This window comes from Bufo gargarizans, chromosome 6 (assembly GCF_014858855.1).
Source record: "Bufo gargarizans isolate SCDJY-AF-19 chromosome 6, ASM1485885v1, whole genome shotgun sequence".
Lineage (NCBI taxonomy): Eukaryota > Metazoa > Chordata > Amphibia > Anura > Bufonidae > Bufo > Bufo gargarizans.
Window position 1 is genome coordinate 75609711 of NC_058085.1, and position 19960 is coordinate 75629670.

Below are 19960 nucleotides of genomic sequence, written 5' to 3' on the forward strand. Positions count from 1 at the left end.
AGAAGCTGAGAAGAGAGATTGTGATGAAACCAAAATCCAAGGGTGGCAAGGATTTTCCTGATTTTAATAGGTTCCTTTTAATAAATTTTTTAGTTTCTGTTTTAATGCACTTTTTAAAGATCATTATTGGTCATATTTTATACGTTTTAATACAGGTTTTTTTTATGAGAAGGTTCGGTTGGTTTAACACAGTTTTATCCGTACCTTATGCTTTTAAATTACCTGTAAAATATCAAGTTTCAGAAAAAATAGTGACCGATTTTAATCTTAAAAATAAAAGTGTAAACGAACTAAAAGATAGTAAAAAAATTAATAAAGGAAATAAAAGACAGAGAGAGAGTTTGTGAGGTAGGGAATTTTAGTGAAGAAATATGTACTAATACCTGGAATCTAATCAATATTTCTTACCTTTTTAATACACAGAAGGACCTGGCCTGGATCTGCATTCACCAATGTCTTCCATGCCGGGCATTCCAATACAGAAGAGGCTACGTAAGATCAGAAATCTGCCCAAGAGAAGGATGCCAAGAAGTGGAAACCGTGCACCATCTTCTGTGGACCTGCTCCTTTGCACAAGCCTTCTGGAGAAAATTGCACCCACTTATAGAAAAAATCGCCGGTATAAGGACTTTTAATTACAACTTGATTTTATATGGTTTTATGGAATGCCCATCAGCTGCCCACAAAATAAAGGCATGGAAGACGGTGAATTGCTCAAAAGAAGCTCTATGGAAGGCCAGGAACATTTTAACTTTTAAACAGGAGGTTTTATCAGTTGAAGATATTTTAGGTCTCTGTCTGTGTGAATTATATATTTATTATTTGATTGATAAAAAAAACTAACGCCACCCTTGCAAGGGAATGGTTTTTAAATGATTGGAATACAATAATGTAATGTGCCACCATGTCATTTTAATTGTGTAATTTATAACTGTTTCATATTTCTTATATGATGTGAATGGTTGTATAAATTTGTTGGTTTTTAAATAAAAAGTGTTATCCCTGCACAAGGGATTGCCAACTTTAAAAAAAATCTGTTCTTATCAGTTTAATATCTGATACGTCCCCTATCTGGGGACCATATATTAAATGGATTTTTCGAACAGGGAGATGGAAAAAGAGCTTGCTCTGTCCACTCCACGCATTGACCTGGTATTGCAGTACCTCCATGACCGGTGCACCCTTTCTATTCCAGTCTAAAAAAACAGAATGAAATTGAGTGATGGATTTCAAGGATCCTTCCAGCAAGCAAGTGGAAAGTTGCTGTGCCCTGCCTCAGGAGTCCTGCACTTCAGCTTCTCCTTCCTCTGTGAGGGTTTTGCTGTGCTGATTTCTGCATCCCTGGTGCAGCTGCATCTAGCCTGTCAATCTGTTAATTGCATCACCTGTGTGTGGGTTTGTTCCAGCACCAAGCAACCCAGCCAGCCAGTCACCTCTCCTCACAGTCCAAATCCAATTAAGATTGATGGCTTAATTGTTGTGTTAATTGGCTTATCACCTGAATGAAGTGTTAGGATATCACCTGAATGCAGTTTTTGGACCTCCCTCCACTCTGTGCACCTCTGTTTTGATTTGGGCCTGTTGTGCACACCAGGGCAGTCTGCTGAGTTGTTCTTTTGAATTGACCCTTTTGTAGCAAGTTTGCTTGATGTAACCAATTTTGTTTTCCTAGTTCTTTATTAAATAAGTAAAGTTTGTTTTCCTGTGTCTCCCTCTTGTGGATCTTTTAAACTGGATGACTTGTAGGCTAAAATGTAGTCCAGCACTTCCTATGTATCAGCAACAGCTGGACCTACCTTGTCTGGCCAATGGACGGAACACTGCACGTGTCACAAGAGGCCTGTCAGGTCAGAGGTCAAGTAAGGTCAGGTCACTGGATGACATCACAAGGTCTCTGACGGAACACTCAACAATGGGGCCGTGACATCACAATCAACAATGCATAGATACCTTTTTTTTTTTTTTTTTCCTCTCTCACTACTCTCCATTGACTTCTTATCGGTCATTCTGCTTGGCGTGCTTTGGCACCAGGAATTTCGTGCGAAGAAAAGGCGTGACCAAAAGTGGTGGCTGGAGCTATGCAGATTTTATTTCAAATGTAATTTTTAAAGATTTTGTGGCTAAAATCCAGTTAAGATTACAAGATAAAAGATTAGATGGTTTAAAAATATACGAGCATGAAATTGATGAGTCCAAAATTATTACAATTAAAATGTATTCCCCATTTGCTGAGGAGCATGATATAACTATGTTTTTAAGTCAATATTTTAAGAAGGTTATACCAGTGAAATTTTGAACAGCGCTGGTATTTGGACCTCAAAATGGCTTTATAAAGTTATCTGTTACCGCAGCCCAGACTACGATGGGGGATTTATACTCCCCCCAGCCCGTTTTAAAATAGAAGAAATAGTGGGAGACATTTTTTTTGCCAACATACCACCGTACTGTAGGAGATGTAAAAAATATGGACACTATATAGAGAGTTGTGAAAGTATGTGTAAAAATTGTGGGAGTCCAAATCATGATGTAAGAGAGTGTGGAGCAGGGAAAAGATGTCATGCATGTCAAAAATTTGGTCACCTGATGCGGTTTTGTCCCGCCAGGACATCGGAGGCAGTCAGAGGAGCGAGAGGAGCCACCAACCGGACCCCAAGGAGAGGAGCTAGTTGCCGAGACCGAACAGATGGATACCAGCAGACCCCCCCAAACAGGTGAACCGAGAGAGCAAAGAGCGAAGCAAAAGCGGAAGTCCAGTGATCAGCAGATGGACAAGCCCCCCCCAGAAATGGGATACGGGGGTCAACCAAATGATGCTGATCCGCCTGGCCAGCACTCGGTCCCTGAGCAAAGCACGGTAGAGGATCCGGGTGGAGCTGCGGCCTCCAAAAGGATTAAAAGCTATGCAGATATAACGAAGGAGTTAGTAAAAGCTTTTATTGACTGTTTTAAATGGCAGTTTTTAAATGTGTATGGTTTTACAGATAAAAAGGAAAGAATCAAGATGCTAGAGATTTTACCCCTTTTTATCAATGACACGGAACCCTTGATTTTAGCAGGGGATTTTAACTGTATTTTAAGAGGGGAACGCCGGTTCTCCAACACTGTAAGTAGGAATTACGATAAATCCTCCTCTATGCTTAAAAATATAGTCCTTGATTTTAAACTTACAGATGTTTTTAAAAAATGTAATAATGATCTATCTGAAGAGGCCGGCGTTACCTGGAGCAATGAAACATGTAAGTCCAGAATAGATTTTATTTTTTGCTCGTGTCAGATACTGCCTTTTAACTGTCAGCTTTTATCTAATTTATTTTCTGACCATAAATTATTGCTTTTTAAGGTGCAGTACGGTGGTAAGTGCAAAAAGAAAAAGAGTTGGAAATTAAATGTCTCCTTACTAGATGATCCTAAAATTTTATCTGGTTTTATCTCTTTTTACAAGCGCTGCAGACGGGTAAAAGACCCCGAAGAATCTATAGCCGTGTGGTGGGAGAAAATGAAAATCAAAATAAAAACTTTTTTTATAAATATGGGAAAGCGTAAGGCCCAAGAGAAAAGAGAATTTTATGAAAAGTTAAATACCCGTCTGCAGACGCAATATAAGCTCCGAGATCTGGGTATAGATGTTGAGAATGATATTACTGAAATAAAGAAAGAGATAACGCAATGCCTGGAGCAGAAGGGAAAAGAAATTATTTTCCGTTCTAAGATGCAACACCTAGAGGAGAACGAGACCTGCTCCAGGTATTTCTTCAAAAAAATACAGGAGAAGCGTACCCAGATCGAGGAGCTAAATGGCGAAAAAAATACAGCAGGTATTTTAAATAAAGCGCATGAATTTTACACTGATCTTTTTAATGAGAAAAAAATTGACAAGTATTTTATGAAAGACTCACTGAAGGTGATTGATAATATTTTAGATAAAGATTCCCAAGAATTTTTATTACAGGACGTCTCAGAGAAAGAAGTTTTAGAAACAGTGAAAAGTTTTAAAAAAGGGAAAGTTCCCGGACCCGACGGTATACCCATTGAATTTTATTTAATATTTTATGGTATTTTAAGAGAGGATTTGTTTTGTCTTTTTAAAGAAGTTTTTAATACAAAATCGCTCCCGGGCTCCTGGAAAAAAGGAGAGGTCTCGTTATTATTTAAGAAAGGAGATAAAACTGATATTAAAAACTGGAGACCCATTACCCTCTTAAACTGCGATTACAAGGTTATGGCAAAATTATGTGCGAATCGTATGAAGAAAATAATTTCCAAAATAATTCATCATGACCAGGTATGTGGGGTGCCCGGGAGGAGTATATGGGACAATCTTAATCTTTTAAAAGATGCCATCAATAATATTAAAGAAAGAAAAGGAAAGGCGGCGATTTTATCCCTGGATTTCGAAAAGGCCTTTGACCGTGTTTCTCATTTTTATCTGTTCCAGGTCTTAAAGAAAATGGGTATACCGGAGGGCTTTTTATTATCTCTGAGAGCCTTTTATGATAACTGTACAAGTAAGATATTAATTAATGGTTTTAAGACTCAGAACATTCTTTTAAAATCAGGTGTGAAGCAGGGGTGTCCCTTGTCCCCACTACTTTTTATTTGTGCGCTAGAGCCTCTTTTATGTGCCCTGAGAAGAGATAAACAGATACGTGGAGTCCCCCTGCCAGGTGGAGGGGGACAAGAGGCAAAGGTAGTGGGGTACATGGACGATGTGGCGGTAATTTGCAGGGACACCCCATCAATACAAAAGGCTTCAAAGCAAGTAGAGTATTTCTGCTGCTCTTCCGGTTTTAAGGTAAATTTTAATAAGAGTAATGTTTTAAATATCGGAGACTTGGTTTTAACAGATGTTCTTATTCCTGAGTCTGAGTCGGTACAGATTTTGGGAATCACCTTCAGTGAGTCAAATGATGGGCTCAAAAGCTGGGATGCTGTAACAGAGAAGGTAAACAAGAAATTATGTATGTGGAGTCTTAGGAAGTTATCAATGGAAGGAAAGGTTTTAATTACAAAAATTATCATTTTACCAATTTAATCATGGTTTTCCCTCCCCCAGAGCGTATTTTAAAAAAAATTAATAAGGCTTGTTTTAATTTTTTATGGGGATCAAAAATGGAAAAATTGCGGAGAGAGTTGGTAATACTTCCTAAGAACAAAGGTGGAAAGGACTTTCCTGATATCAAAGCGTTCCTTTTAATTAAATATTTTAGCTTATGTTTTAATGCCCTTTTTAAAGAAAATGCGTGGTCTTATTTTATTCGGTATAATACAGGTTATTTTATGAGGAGGCATCAGTGGTTTGAGACTGTTTTAAATTCCCCTTATTCTTTTAACCTGCCCGACTATTATAAAATTTTAGATAAAATAGTGACCTCTTTTAATTTAAGTGGGAAAAGGGTGCATGAGCTTAAAAATAGTAAGAGTATTTTAAAGAGTTTTAAAGATGAAAAGTTGACAGCCCCAATTAAAAATTTTAATGACACAAAATGCAAGCAGATATGGAAGGACGTGAATATTAATTATCTTTTTAACCCGCAGAAGGACCTGGCCTGGAGCTGCGTACATGAATGTCTTCCATGCCGGGCATTCCAGCACCGAAGAGGATTAACTGGCACCGCCGAATGTCCAAGAGGAGGATGTAGGGAAGATGAAGACGTGTACCATCTATTCTGGCATTGCTACTTCGCTAAAAGAATCTGGACAAAGATGCTCCCCCTACTAAAGAAAATATCTGGTCTTAAAATTTTAACAATGGACGGTGTGTTTTATGGTGGTCTGGAATGCCCATCCAGGATAAAAAAGACTATGGCATGGAAGACAGTAAATTGCGTGAAAGCAGCTCTATGGTCAGCCAGGAATATTTTATGTTTTAAACAAGATTTTATTTCTGAGGAAAATGTTTTAAAGATGATTTTAGATGAAATGTATAAATATTATTTAATTGATAAAAAACGGGTTCCTTTTATGTGTCATAAATGGTTTTTAAGGGAATGGGGTTCAGTTATTTAATGTATTTAAAAGCTCTTTTACATAACATATTGTAATTAATGTCTTAATGTTATAATGAGTTTTTATTTCTGTAAAATGGATGAATTTTAATAAAATATACCCCTTTGGGGTAGTCAACTTGAAAAAAAATCTGTTCTTATCAGTTTAATATCTGAGGACCATATATTAAATAGATTTTTCGAACAGGGAGATGGAAAAAGAGCTTGCTCTGTCCACTCCACGCATTGACCTGGTATTGCAGTACCTCCAGGATCGGTGCACCCTTGCTATTCCAGTCTAAAAAAACAGAATGAAATTGAGTGATGGATTTCAAGGATCCTTCCAGCAAGCAAGTGGAAAGTTGCTGTGCCCTGCCTCAGCAGTCCTGCACTTCAGCTTCTCCTTCCTCTGTGAGGGTTTTGCTATGCTGCTTTCTGCATCCCTGGTGCAGCTGCATCTAGCCTGTCAATCTGTTAATTGCATCACCTGTGTGTGGGTTTGTTCCAGCACCAAGCAACCCAGCCAGCCAGTCACCTCTCCTCACAGTCCAAATCCAATTAAGATTAATGGCTTAATTGTTGTGTTAATTGGCTTATCACCTGAATGAAGTGTTAGGATATCACCTGAATGCAGTTTTTGGACCTCCCTCCACTCTGTGCACCTCTGTTTTGATTTGGGCCTGTTGTGCACACCAGGGCAGTCTGCTGAGTTGTTCCTTTGAATTGACCCTTTTGTAGCAAGTTTGCTTGATGTAACCAATTTTGTTTTCCTAGTTCTTTATTAAATAAGTAAAGTTTGTTTTCCTGTGTCTCCCTCTTGTGGATCTTTTAAACTGGATGACTTGTAGGCTAAAATGTAGTCCAGCACTTCCTATGTATCAGCAACAGCTGGACCTACCTTGTCTGGCCAATGGACGGAACACTGCACGTGTCACAAGAGGCCTGTCAGGTCAGAGGTCAAGTAAGGTCAGGTCACTAGATGACATCACAAGGTCTCTGACGGAACACTCAACAATGGGGCCATGACATCACAATCAACAATGCATAGATACTTTTTTCTTTTTTTTTCTTTTTTCCTCTCTCACTACTCTCCATTGACTTCTTATCGGTCATTCTGCTTGGCGTGCTTTGGCACCAGGAATTTCGTGCGAAGAAAAGGTGTGACCAAAAGTGGTGGGTGGAGCTATGCAGATACAAAAAACACGAAGTGGAGCATGCTGCTGATTTCAGAGCGTAGGACGCACGTTTTCCCTGGTTTGTGAGAGAAAGAAGCCTCCCGGACTATCTCTGCAGCTGGGGCCTGTAGCCTATCGCCTTCACAAGTGTTCTGCATTCAGGACCACCGGCCTGTAAGGCGAACCCTTTTCTGGTTATCGCTTCTCGGCCTTTTGGCTAAGATCAAGTGTAGGGATACACAGGGTCTTGGCTGGAAGGTGCCTGGGGTACCCGATTCCTCGGCCTTGGGGGACGGCACGGGTTTATAGCCTGTGTTGTGCCCCCTTGCTGCTATAGGGGATAGGCTTAGTCCCCAGGCAACGGGAAGCGATCGCGCTTGTCAGTGGTATTTATCGCTGGGAGCGTTTTTTGTTTGTTGTTTTTGGAGCGTGATCATCTGGGCGTTTAAGCATCTGAGGTCCCCGTCCCCGGACTGGATTGGAGGCTCATCTCGCTGGGTGTGTATCCTTTTTTGTTTTCGGGGTCTCGATTAGGCCTTGGTGCGTGGAGATGCCGTTCTCCTTTGACTGTGCAGATGGGGAAACCCATATTTATCAGTCCATCCGGATTGAGGTTGCGGAAGAATTCCAGGCTCGAAAGACGCTACAATATATTGTGGCCGAAATCCTGAACGGTGTTTTTCAGGTCAAAAGGGAGGACATCCTGTGTCTGCAAGACCAGGAATATAAGGGCCTATACACCATCACCTTCTGCACGAAAGCATGCTGTGATAATATCTATGCAGCATTGCAGGCTGCGGACAAGGCCGATGACCGTCTTGACGGTCTCCACTTTGTGCTCCTCTATGGTGAGGAGTCGGTACATTTGGTTGTATGCATGTATAACCCATTTGTACCAGAGGAAGATGTCACCTTATTCCTCAGGCGGTATTGTCGAGAAGTACACTTCTCACACGAAGTTAAAAATTCAGAAAATTTCTGGAACGGCAAAAGAAAGTACTTCGTGAAATTTGATTAAGACCCTGCAGGCATTGGGGGTCTCTCTCATCCACCATCGAACTTTGCCATAGGGAGGAACAGGGGTTACCTCCTGTACTCCCAAATGCCCTCGTTTTGCAGAGGTTGCCAAAGATTCGGGCATACAAGAGATAACTGCGATTCGGGGGTAAGGCGTTGCAACAGATGCGGTAGTGAGGGACATGTGGCCTCAGGTTGCAGCGCCTGTGACCTATGTGGCGAAAATGGTCACAAATATAAGGATTGTCCTCTCAAGGCTCGCACGTATAGAGCGTCCACTGTGGTGCCTGGGCAGGGGACATCCAGACCAGGGCCAAGGCAGCAGCCCATAACAGATTTGGGTGCTGTTGGTAATGCCCCGGGATCTGAGCCGAAGGCGGCCGGTGAAATCAAGCCAGGGTCCTCTAAAGCGCCACCGGGCGGTCCGATGGGAGAGGAAGTAGAGGCTGGCGATAAATGTAACAGAGAGTCTAAACAGAGCTGTACTAGCTCTGCAAGGACCGCAAGATCCCTAGCCAAGTCGGGCCAGAATAAGAGTCGGCGATCCTCTGTAACCCATTCGGAGGATTCGGCCAAAGACAATTTGAGCGAAATAAGTAAGGCTGGGGTGAGCCCTATGGGAGACCCCAGCAACCTGACGGTGGGAAGGTCGGACAGAAGACACTCCTTGAGGACGAGGGAGGAGTGTCCCCAAGGTCTTATTGCACAAGCCGAAAGCTTGTGGAGCGGCCCTGAGCCTAGCCCTGGTACATCACGGGTACAGGGCAGGGCAAAGAAAGGCCAAGGTGCGGAAGGTGCGGAAGGCGCGGAGGCTTCCCAGACGGGCCTTGTGACCCCATTTAAGTCGGGTCTGATGCGGAGGACCTCTGATGCTGAACGGCAGCATTCGGAGAGATACCCGGAGTCAAGTCCCTCTACGACGGTGGTGGAGGGAACTCCGGTAAAAGATAATCGGAGAGATACGGGAACTTCGCAGAGGCCGAGCGGAAAGACGAAAAAAGAGGTCCAAGATGACAATGCCAAAGTAAAGAGAGCGGTGGGCGACGCAATGGACACCTCCTGTACCACGAAAAGGACAAGAGAGGAAGAAGGATCTGGATCACAGAGAAAAGCCAAACTTCGTAGCTCAAAAGAGGAGGAGGTTAGAGATAATATTGGATCACAGCACATCTCCGAGCTTGACCAAAGCGACCTCTTTTCTATCTGTCCGGACCATGGTGTCTCCTGCTCCCAAGAAATTGAGGAGGCAGAATCTTCGGAGCTAGAAACGGATTCTCCTTGATATTTATGTCACCATTGTCCATAAAAATTTCCTCACTGAATGTGAGGTCATTAAAGAGTCCTGTTCGCAGGGCGGTTTTATTTTCTTTTTTAGAGACTTTGGACTTTGACATTTGCCTATTACAAGAATGCGGAATCCCAAATCGAATGGAGTATAACGATATTAAAAAAGACTGGAAGCTGGGCCCTTTAGTGTGGTCCGGGGCAAACAATAATAGATCCGTTGGTGTTGGTGTGCTGTGTCGTGGTAATTTTATACAAGTACTATCTGTTATCGAAATTTTACCAGGCAGAGCAATTTTAATACATCTATGTTTTAAGGGTCTTTTATGCCGTGTTTTAAATATATACGCTTTTTAACATTTTACTATTGTTTTGTACAGGTTCCGCCCCCTTGCTGGTAGGAGGTAATTTTAATTGTATTCATGAAGGCGAAACCAGGCAAGGGGGTGATGGGAATAGGAAGGACCTGCTTAAAAATTTTATTGAGGATTTTAATTTAAGGGATTGCTGGAGGTCACTCTTGCCGGCGGACCCAGGTGCCACTTGGTCCAATGGGAGAGTGAACTCCAGAATCGATTTTATGTTCGCTTCCAATAATTTTTCTCCCTTGAAATGTGAACTGATTGACAATATCTTCTCAGACCACAAGCTTTTATCAACACAGCTAGAAACAGAGGACGAACAAAAGGTAAATAAAGGTTATTGGAAGCTGAATGTTTTACTATTAGAAGATCCTGAAATTAAGGCAGATTTTGTGCGGACCTACCAGTGCTGGCAGCAAGAAAGAAACCCCCGTGAATCGGTGCTGCACTGGTGGGAGGGCATAAAGCCTAAAATTAAATTATTTTTTATTAAAGCAGGTAGGAAGAAAGCAAAGGAAAAGAAACAATGGTATAATGTTCTTAACAAACATCTTAATGTCCTGTTTAAATTAAAAGAAGTTGGTATGGAGGTAGATCTAGATATGGTTAATTTAAAAGCTGAGATTAAAAAATGTATTGAAGACAAAGGCAAACAAATAATTTTTAACTCCCGTGTGAAATATTTAGAAGAAGATGAAAAGTGTTCCAGTTTCTTTTTCAAAAAAATAAATAAAAGGCGTGATGTAATTTTAAATCTAGAAGGGGAAACTACAGTAAATGGAATGCTAAACTCAACTTTTAATTTTTATCAACTTCTTTTTAACAAAAAATCTATTGACATGTCCTTTTTAAATGATGTTATTAATTCCCTTGATTTTAAGTTAGATATTTTAGATCTTACCATAGAGGAACTTTTATTTGCTTTTAAAAGTTTTTCTAAGGGGAAAACGCCGGGGGAGGATGGGCTCCCTATACATGGAGTGCAGAATTATTAGGCAAGTTGTATTTTTAAGGATTAATTTTATTATTGAACAACAAACATGTTCTCAATGAACCCAAAAAACTCATTAATATCAAAGCTGAATTTTTTTGGAAGTAGTTTTTAGTTTGTTTTTAGTTTTAGCTATTTTAGGGGGATATCTGTGTGTGCAGGTGACTATTACTGTGCATAATTATTAGGCAACTTAACAAAAAACAAATATATACCCATTTCAATTATTTATTTTTACCAGTGAAACCAATATAACATCTCAACATTCACAAATATACATTTCTGACATTCAAAAACAAAACTAAAACAAATCAGTGACCAATATAGCCACCTTTCTTTGCAAGGACACTCAAAAGCCTGCCATCCATGGATTCTGTCAGTGTTTTGATCTGTTCACCATCAACATTGCGTGCAGCAGCAACCACAGCCTCCCAGACACTGTTCAGAGAGGTGTACTGTTTTCCCTCCTTGTAAATCTCACATTTGATGATGGACCACAGGTTCTCAATGGGGTTCAGATCAGGTGAACAAGGAGGCCATGTCATTAGATTTTCTTCTTTTATACCCTTTCTTGCCAGCCACGCTGTGGAGTACTTGGACGCGTGTGATGGAGCATTGTCCTGCATGAAAATCATGTTTTTCTTGAAGGATGCAGACTTCTTCCTGTACCACTGCTTGAAGAAGGTGTCTTCCAGAAACTGGCAGTAGGACTGGGAGTTGAGCTTGACTCCATCCTCAACCTGAAAAGGCCCCACAAGCTCATCTTTGATGATACCAGCCCAAACCAGTACTCCACCTCCACCTTGCTGGCGTCTGAGTCGGACTGGAGCTCTCTGCCCTTTACCAATCCAGCCACGGGCCCATCCATCTGGCCCATCAAGACTCACTCTCATTTCATCAGTCCAGAGATATTTCTTGGCCCAGTCTTGACGTTTCAGCTTGTGTGTCTTGTTCAGTGGTGGTCGTCTTTCAGCCTTTCTTACCTTGGCCATGTCTCTGAGTATTGCACACCTTGTGCTTTTGGGCACTCCAGTGATGTTGCAGCTCTGAAATATGGCCAAACTGGTGGCAAGTGGCATCTTGGCAGCTGCACGCTTGACTTTTCTCAGTTCATGGGCAGTTATTTTGCGCCTTGGTTTTTCCACACGCTTCTTGCGACCCTGTTGACTATTTTGAATGAAACGCTTGATTGATCGATGATCACGCTTCAGAAGCTTTGCAATTTTAAGAGTGCTGCATCCCTCTGCAAGATATCTCACTATTTTTGACTTTTCTGAGCCTGTCAAGTCCTTCTTTTGACCCATTTTGCCAAAGGAAAGGAAGTTGCCTAATAATTATGCACACCTGATATAGGGTGTTGATGTCATTAGACCACACCCCTTCTCATTACAGAGATGCACATCACCTAATATGCTTAATTGGTAGTAGGCTTTCGAGCCTATACAGCTTGGAGTAAGACAACATGCATTAAGAGGATGATGTGCTCAAAATACTCATTTGCCTAATAATTCTGCACTCCCTGTAGAATTTTATCTAACTTTTTGGGAAATTTTAAAAAGCAACATGGTTTTAATATACAAAGAAACTTTTACTGTTGAAGAACTGCCACAGTCCTGGAGGAAAGGGATAGTTTCTTTGTTATTTAAAAAAGGGGACAAAAATCAGCTTAAAAATTGGAGACCCATTACACTTTTAAACGTAGACTATAAAATTTTAGCCAAACTTTTAGCATTACGTCTTAAACCTTTTATTGATAAAATAATACATCCTAACTAGGTTTGTGGTGTACCTGGTAGGTCAATTGCTGAGGCATTAAATATTTTAAGAGATGTAATTTGGTATTTTAAAAATAGAAATCAGACCCTTGCCATTTTATCACTTGACTTCGAAAAAGCCTTTGACAGAGTGTCCCATGAATATCTTTTTATAGTTTTAAAAAAATTATGTTTGCCTGATTTTATAATAAACAAAATTAAACTTTTATATAACTCTTGTTTTAGTCACATTTCCGTTAATGTTTTTTTAACAAAAGGTGTCCCTTTTTGATCAGGGATAAAACAAGGATGCCCCCTATCCCCCTTTCTATTTTTTTGTGTAATAGAACCCCTTCTGGCCATGTTAAGACAAGACAAGATGGTGAGGGGGGTACCCATCCCGGGGGGAGGGGGCAATCAATTGAAGGTTTTAAGTTATATGGACGATGTTACAGTATTATGTCCAAGCTCCCCGACACTAAGACGTACACTAATGAACACCGCTTTTTTCTGTGAAGCATCAGGTTTTAAACTAAATGTAAATAAAAGTGACTGTTTTTATATAGGGGATTGGGATTCTTCAATAACACCTGGAATCCAAATGCAGCAAGACCAAATACAAATTTTAGGGGTTATTTTTAATCAGGCTAATAATGGAGTTTGATTTGGGACATTGCAATTAATAAAATAGAGAAAAAGGTTTTAATGTGGAACATGAGAAGTCTTACAATGGAGGGGAAAATTTTAATAATAAAAATGGTTTTAATTCCTATTTTATTATACTTAGCAATAGTTTTTCCCCCCTCAACTTTATATATTAAAAGAGTAACTCGTATCTGTTTTAAGTTTTTATGGGGTTCATCAATGGAAAAATTAAAACGTGAAAGTAAGTATAAAAGTAGATTCAATGGCGGTAAAGATGTTCCTAATTTTTTTAACTTCTTTTATATTAAATATTTCTGTTTCTGTTTTAAGATGTTTAAATCCAATGGCATTTTTAGTTATTTTTTAAAATATGCAACGGGCATGGTTTTTAAAAGATGGTTCGGTATCTCTCTAAATGCTCCTGTTCTTCTGTGTCCCCCTAAACATTATGCGGTCCTAGAAAAAACTGTCAGGCTCCTACGCCTCCAAGAATTAGAGCCTGACATTTTGGGGGACCAGAGAAAAGTGTCTAAACTGTGTCGAAGGAATGAAGAGGTAGTGACAGTTTCCAATTTTTCACAGGATAGATCCAAAAAAGTGTGGCGGAACGTGTACGGGAAGTTCCTGGCGAATATCCACAAGGATCTATCCTGGGCAATCGCTCACTAGTGCCTCCCTACCCGTGAGTTTCAATATAGGCGAGGGCTGGTGGCGAGAGCCAGATGTCCAAGGGACAGATGCGGACAAGATGAGACGGTGTTACACTTGTTCTGGAACTGTCACTACGCTCAGGAGATTTGGAAGAGAGCGGCCCTTCTTTTTAAATGGATATGTGGTCTTAAAGATTTTAATCACAAATACGTTTTATATGGACTTTTTACTTGCCCTACACCCAAGCAACAAAGAGTTTGCTGGATGATTATTAACTGTTTTAAAAATGCCATTTGGAAGACTAGAAATATTTTAATATTTAAGCGTGATAACATTGATGTAAGAAATTGTATGAAAATGGCTTTAAGCGAATTATATATTTATTTTTTAAGAGATAAGAAAAATATGGGCACAAAAGAAGCTAATTCTTTATGGTGTTTAGCAGGGGCGTACATAGAAATCATTGGGCCCCATAGCAAAAATCTGAATTGGGCCCCCCTAACCCCACCCACTACCCACCTGTGGCCCATTCCACTACTAATTAAACCGTTAGGGATAAATAACTTAAAAACAAACTAAAATAATATTTTCCCGTAAGGTTTTGCTCTGGAAATTATTAACGTATTTTGAAGTAGACATGGTTCCATGCGTATGTAGCCTACTACTGACAATATAAATCCTTAAAGGGGTATTCTCGTTTCAAACTATTCCCTATCCACAGGATGTGTACACTGCTCAAATATCTCCGGAATTCCCATAGAAATTTATAGAACGGCCGTGCACATGTGCAACTGGCCCCTCAGTTCATTTCAGGCTTCAGAGAGTACAGGGCCTCCATTTTCGTGGATAGGGGATAACTTGAAAGAACCTGAATAACCCTTTAAAGCAGGGATGTCCAACCTGCAGCCGTCCAGCTACTGCAAAACTACAAATTCCATCATGCAACAGCTGTAGGAACGCAGGTTGGACAACCCTAACTTAAAGTACACATAAACTAAATGAAGTTTATTAGTACCTATTATAAGCGCCATAAGATTACTTTCTCCCATACTTTCATACACCGCTGATATGACAGTGGTGTACAGAAGTACAGATTTCACTAGGGCTGCAGCGAGCGATGTACAGCACACATCACTCTTCCTGCCTGTCTGCTAAAGCCTGGAACAGGCAGGAAGAGTGATTTATATGAGAGCAGAGCTGAAGGAGCGCAGGGCAGGAGCTTGCATAGCATCGTTCCTCCTGCTTATGACCACTCTGCACAGCACCCCCCCTCCATGAACTCTTCTTAATGCTAATGCAACAGAGTTTATTGGGGGGTGGCTGCTGGGGCATCATTGTCTATATAAGCATCAATAGCGAGCAGCGTTCATGGGGGGGCCGTTTGAGGCACACTGAGTCTCTTCTCTATATGATAAGATTATGTAGAGGGCAGTGTGCCCCCCCCCCCCCCCCATTAACTTTTTTTTTTAACTTTTGACAGTGCACAGCTGCACAGCACTTACTTTGTCTGTAACTGTGCAGGGCACGCCATTATCAGTCTGTGGGGATTGGAGTTCGTCTCTGGGTGGTTATAAATCACTGAGCCGGGCAGGCAGTGCTGTGAACTTCTGAAGTCCAGCATCCCGCCCGCTCAGTCCTGTCTCTGTCTACTCTACTGAGCTAGGCTAGCCAATCAGCAGCAGGCTATTAACGCTGCTAAATGCTGATTGGCCAGTTCAACACCCGGCAGACAGACAGAGAGAAGCGCACTGTCATAGGCTGGCTGAGGACTGTCTGTCACTGCAGGAGCCGGCAGGAAGATTGATAAAAATATGTAAGGGGAGGGGGGCCCTGAGCACAGGAGAAGTGATAGTGGAGTCACAGCAGCTATGTTAGTGTAATTAGGGGCGGGGCCTTCCATCCACTCCGGGCCCCCCCCCTTCACGGGCCCCATAGCAGCTGCGTGGTCTGCCTCTATTGTAGGTACGCCACTGGTGTTTAGCAGCCTGGAACACAATTGTATTATAATTTCTATTCTTTACCGTTGTCTTAATGTAATGTAATATTTATGCTTTTATGATACATCTGGTTTCCTTTTTGTATAATCTTATACTTTAATAAAGTTATGTTGAAACCTTATCTGTTCTTATCAGTTTAATATCTGATACGTCCCCTATCTGGGGACCATATATTAAATGGATTTTTCGAACAGGGAGATGGAAAAAGAGCATTGCTCTGTCTACTCCACGCATTGACCTGGTATTGCAGTACCTCCAGGACCGGTGCACCCTTTCTATTCCAGTCTAAAAAAACAGAATGAAATTGAGTGATGGATTTCAAGGATCCTTCCAGCAAGCAAGTGGAAAGTTGCTGTGTCCTGCCTCAGCAGTCCTGCACTTCAGCTTCTCCTTCCTCTGTGAGGGTTTTGCTGTGCTGCTTTCTGCATCCCTGGTGCAGCTGCATCTAGCCTGTCAATCTGTTAATTGCATCACCTGTGTGTGGGTTTGTTCCAGCACCAAGCAACCCAGCCAGTCACCTCTCCTCACAGTCCAAATCCAATTAAGATTGATGGCTTAATTGTTGTGTTAATTGGCTTATCACCTGAATGAAGTGTTAGGATATCACCTGAATGCAGTTTTTGGACCTCCCTCCACTCTGTGCACCTCTTTTTTGATTTGGGCCTGTTGTGCACACCAGGGCAGTCTGCTGAGTTGTTCTTTTGAATTGACCCTTTTGTAGCAAGTTTGCTTGATGTAACCAATTTTGTTTTCCTAGTTCTTTATTAAATAAGTAAAGTTTGTTTTCCTGTGTCTCCCTCTTGTGGATCTTTTAAACTGGATGACTGTGTAGGCTAAAATGTAGTCCAGCACTTTCTATGTATCAGCAACAGCTGGACCTACCTTGTCTGGCCAATGGACGGAACACTGCACGTGTCACAAGAGGCCTGTCAGGTCAGAGGTCAAGTAAGGTCAGGTCACTGGATGACATCACAAGGGCTCTGACGGAACACTCAACAATGCGGCCGTGACATCACAATCAACAATGCATAGATACCTTTTTTTTTTTCTCACTACTCTCCATTGACTTCTTATCGGTCATTCTGCTAGGCGCACTTTGGCACCAGGAATTTTGTGCGAAGAAAAGGCATGACCAAAAGTGGTGGGTGGAGCTATGCAGATACGAAAAACACGAAGTGGAGCATGCTGTTGATTTCAGAGCGTAGGACGCACGTTTTCCCTGGTTTGTGAGAGAAAGAAGCCTCCCGGACTGTCTCTGCAGCTGGGGCCTGTAGCCTATCGCCTTTAAAAGTGTTCTGTAGTGAGGACCATCGGCCTGTAGGGCAAACCCTTTTTTGGTTATCGCTTCTCGGCCTTTTGGCTAAGATCAAGTGTAGTATCTTGTGTGCTGCACTTGGTCTGTTGTCAGAAGGTAGCTCTCGGGTACCCTCTCTCTCAGCCTGGGGGGATCGTCCTAGGTTCATTGCCTGGACTTCACCCCCCTGTTGCTATTGGGAGAGAAGCTTAGTCCCGGGGGCGTCGGGTTGCGATCCCCGTTACCCCTAGGAGTCCTTGGACATCTAGGGGAGCACACGTTTCCTTTGATTGCAGAGTGAAACACAAAAACGCCAAGTAACATCATGGCAGAGGACCCCGGAGGAGGAGGAGGAGGAGGAGACGAGGATGGAGGAGAATATTCAGAGGTGATCCGGAAAGGACGAGACAAGAAAAGAGAAGAAGCAAAGAGACGAGATTCTAAGGAGGAAGGAGACGGAGACAGAGGAAAAGCAAAAGGGAAAGAGGAATCTAAGAGAAGAGAAGCTAGAGATGGAAAGTCCGGAGAAGGAGCCAGTGGAGGAGGAACAAGAGGCGGAACAGAGGAGCTAAAGGAGAATGTACCAAGGAGAGAGGAGGAATGTTCAATCCCCGACTATGCCAAAATTAAGGACACAGTACGTTTCGTTGTGTCCGAGAATAAGAAAGAAGTATATAAATTAGAATATTTGGTAAAAACTGTTTTATATAATATTTTTGGCATATAGAAAAAAGAAATTTTGGCTATTCAAGACTACCCTAGGCGTCGTATCTATGATATTACTTTCAACCAACCAGGTATTTTTAAAGATTTTGTTACAAAAATTCCGCAGGTAGATAGGGTAGAAGGCTTAAAAATTAAGGAGCATGAGTTTGGTGAGACAAAAATTTTGACTGTAAAGATGTATTGTCCGTTTGCTGAAGAAAGAATTATAACCAGTTTTATATTATCTCATGTTCAGGAAATTTTAGATGTAAGAAAAGTTTATAATAATATGGGGATTTGGACTTCCAAATGGCTATATAAAGTAAAATGTGACCATGACCCAACTTTTCCTGGGGAATATAGAGTACCACCAGCCCGTTTTAAATTAGGAGAAATGGTGGGAGACATCTTTTTTGATAAAATGCCACCATTCTGTAGACGCTGTGCAATATATGGTCATTATAAAGAAGATTGCATAAGTACCTGTAAAAACTGTGGCAGTTCTGAGCATGATTTTAGTGAATGTACAGCTGGTAAAAAATGCTATGCTTGTTTACGCTTAGGCCACCTTTCTCGGAACTGCCCTTTTAAAAAAACCGGAGCATGGTCAGGGCATCAGAAGCGGCCAGAGGAGCGAGCGAAACCACAACCCCAAGGAGAGGAGCCAAGAGCCGAGGAGAAAATGGATACCAGCAGACCCCCCCCAACCAGAGGACCCGAGGGAACAGAGGCGCGCAAAACACAAGCGGAAGTCCAGTGATCAGCGGACGGATGGCCCCTCTCCAGAGATGGAGGCAAAGGGTGATCCGAATGATGCTGATCCTCCTGGCCCGCACTCGGTCCCTGGACAACCAGCGAACTCCGCCGAGGACCCGGGTGGAGCCGTGGTGTCAAAGAGAAGAAAAGAGAAGGAAAAGACCTATGCTGGAGCGGTAAAAGGGGATCCGGGGAGGATGCCAGCTGGGGGACCAGCGGCAGATCCCCCGGCTCCAAATCAGAGTCTCCCTCCTCATTCAAGTGGGGAGGGGGTGCTGACTGGGTACTCCACGGAGCAACAGGTCGTACCTGAAACCATCATAGATGGAACCCCTGCCCCGGAAGAGGAGGGGAGCGACACCACGGCCCAGATACCCGATAGTGAGTGCGAGAGGGCGGTTTGGAGTTCGTGCCTGGAAGGTTTCCCGAGAGACGTGGGGGGTCAGCTGAGTGATGATGGCAGCTCCTCTCCAGCCGGTACGATGGATACGGTGGATACAATGGATTCGGGGGCGTTAGGTGGTGAAGCCGATATCGAGAGCGAGTTATCTGGCCTTGCTGAAGATGCCTGAAGCCATGCTCTGGTAAAGAAGACAAACCTCCCCTTTTACATTTTTATCATGTCTCTTTTAACAGGCATTTCTTTTAATACCAGAAGCGTTCATTCCAGATCCAGAAGGGTAGCTCTTTTTAATTATTTATCTGTTTTTACTGCTACTGTTTTTTTCCTGCAAGAATGCTGTATTCCACACAAAAGAAGCTATAAAAATTATAAAGAAGATTGGAAGCATGGACCCTCAGTGTGGTCAGGATCAAACGAAGCTAGGTCTGGTGGTATTGCAATTTTATTTAGAGGGAATGTTTTAATAGAGCATGTATGCGAAATTTTACCGGGGAGAATTTTATTGGTAAAGGCTTGTATAGATGGTATTAAATGGCAGTTTTTAAATTTTTATGGTTTTACTGATAAAAAGCAGAGAGCGGACATGCTAGAAATTTTACCTCTTTTTATCAATGATTCCGAACCCTTGATTTTAGCAGGAGATTTTAATTGTATTTTAAGAGGGGAACGCCGGCTCTCCAACGCAGTGAGTAGGAATTATGATAAATCCTCCTTCATGTTGAAAAATATAATTTTAGATTTTAAACTCACTGACGTTTTTAAAACATGTAATAGAAATTCATCTGAAGAGGCCGGCGTTACCTGGAGTAATGCAAATTGTAAATCCCGTATTGATTTTATCTTCTGTTCTTATCAAGTACTGCCTTTTAATTGCGAGCTTTTATCTAACGTGTTTTCTGACCATAAGTTATTGTTATTTAAAGTACAGAATGGTGGCAAAAG

General features: G+C 41.8%; 4 pseudogenes; all 4 read left to right on the top strand.

The window, feature by feature from the left end:
* The first annotated feature begins 966 nt into the window (after positions 1-966).
* Positions 967-1186, top strand: LOC122942695 (annotated as a pseudogene).
* Positions 1187-6102: 4916 nt separating this feature from the next.
* On the top strand, positions 6103-6272 carry LOC122942816 (annotated as a pseudogene).
* A 9659-nt stretch (positions 6273-15931) lies between these two features.
* Positions 15932-16135, top strand: LOC122942723 (annotated as a pseudogene).
* A 1065-nt stretch (positions 16136-17200) lies between these two features.
* LOC122942890 lies at positions 17201-17291 on the top strand (annotated as a pseudogene).
* The last annotated feature ends 2669 nt before the right edge of the window (positions 17292-19960 follow it).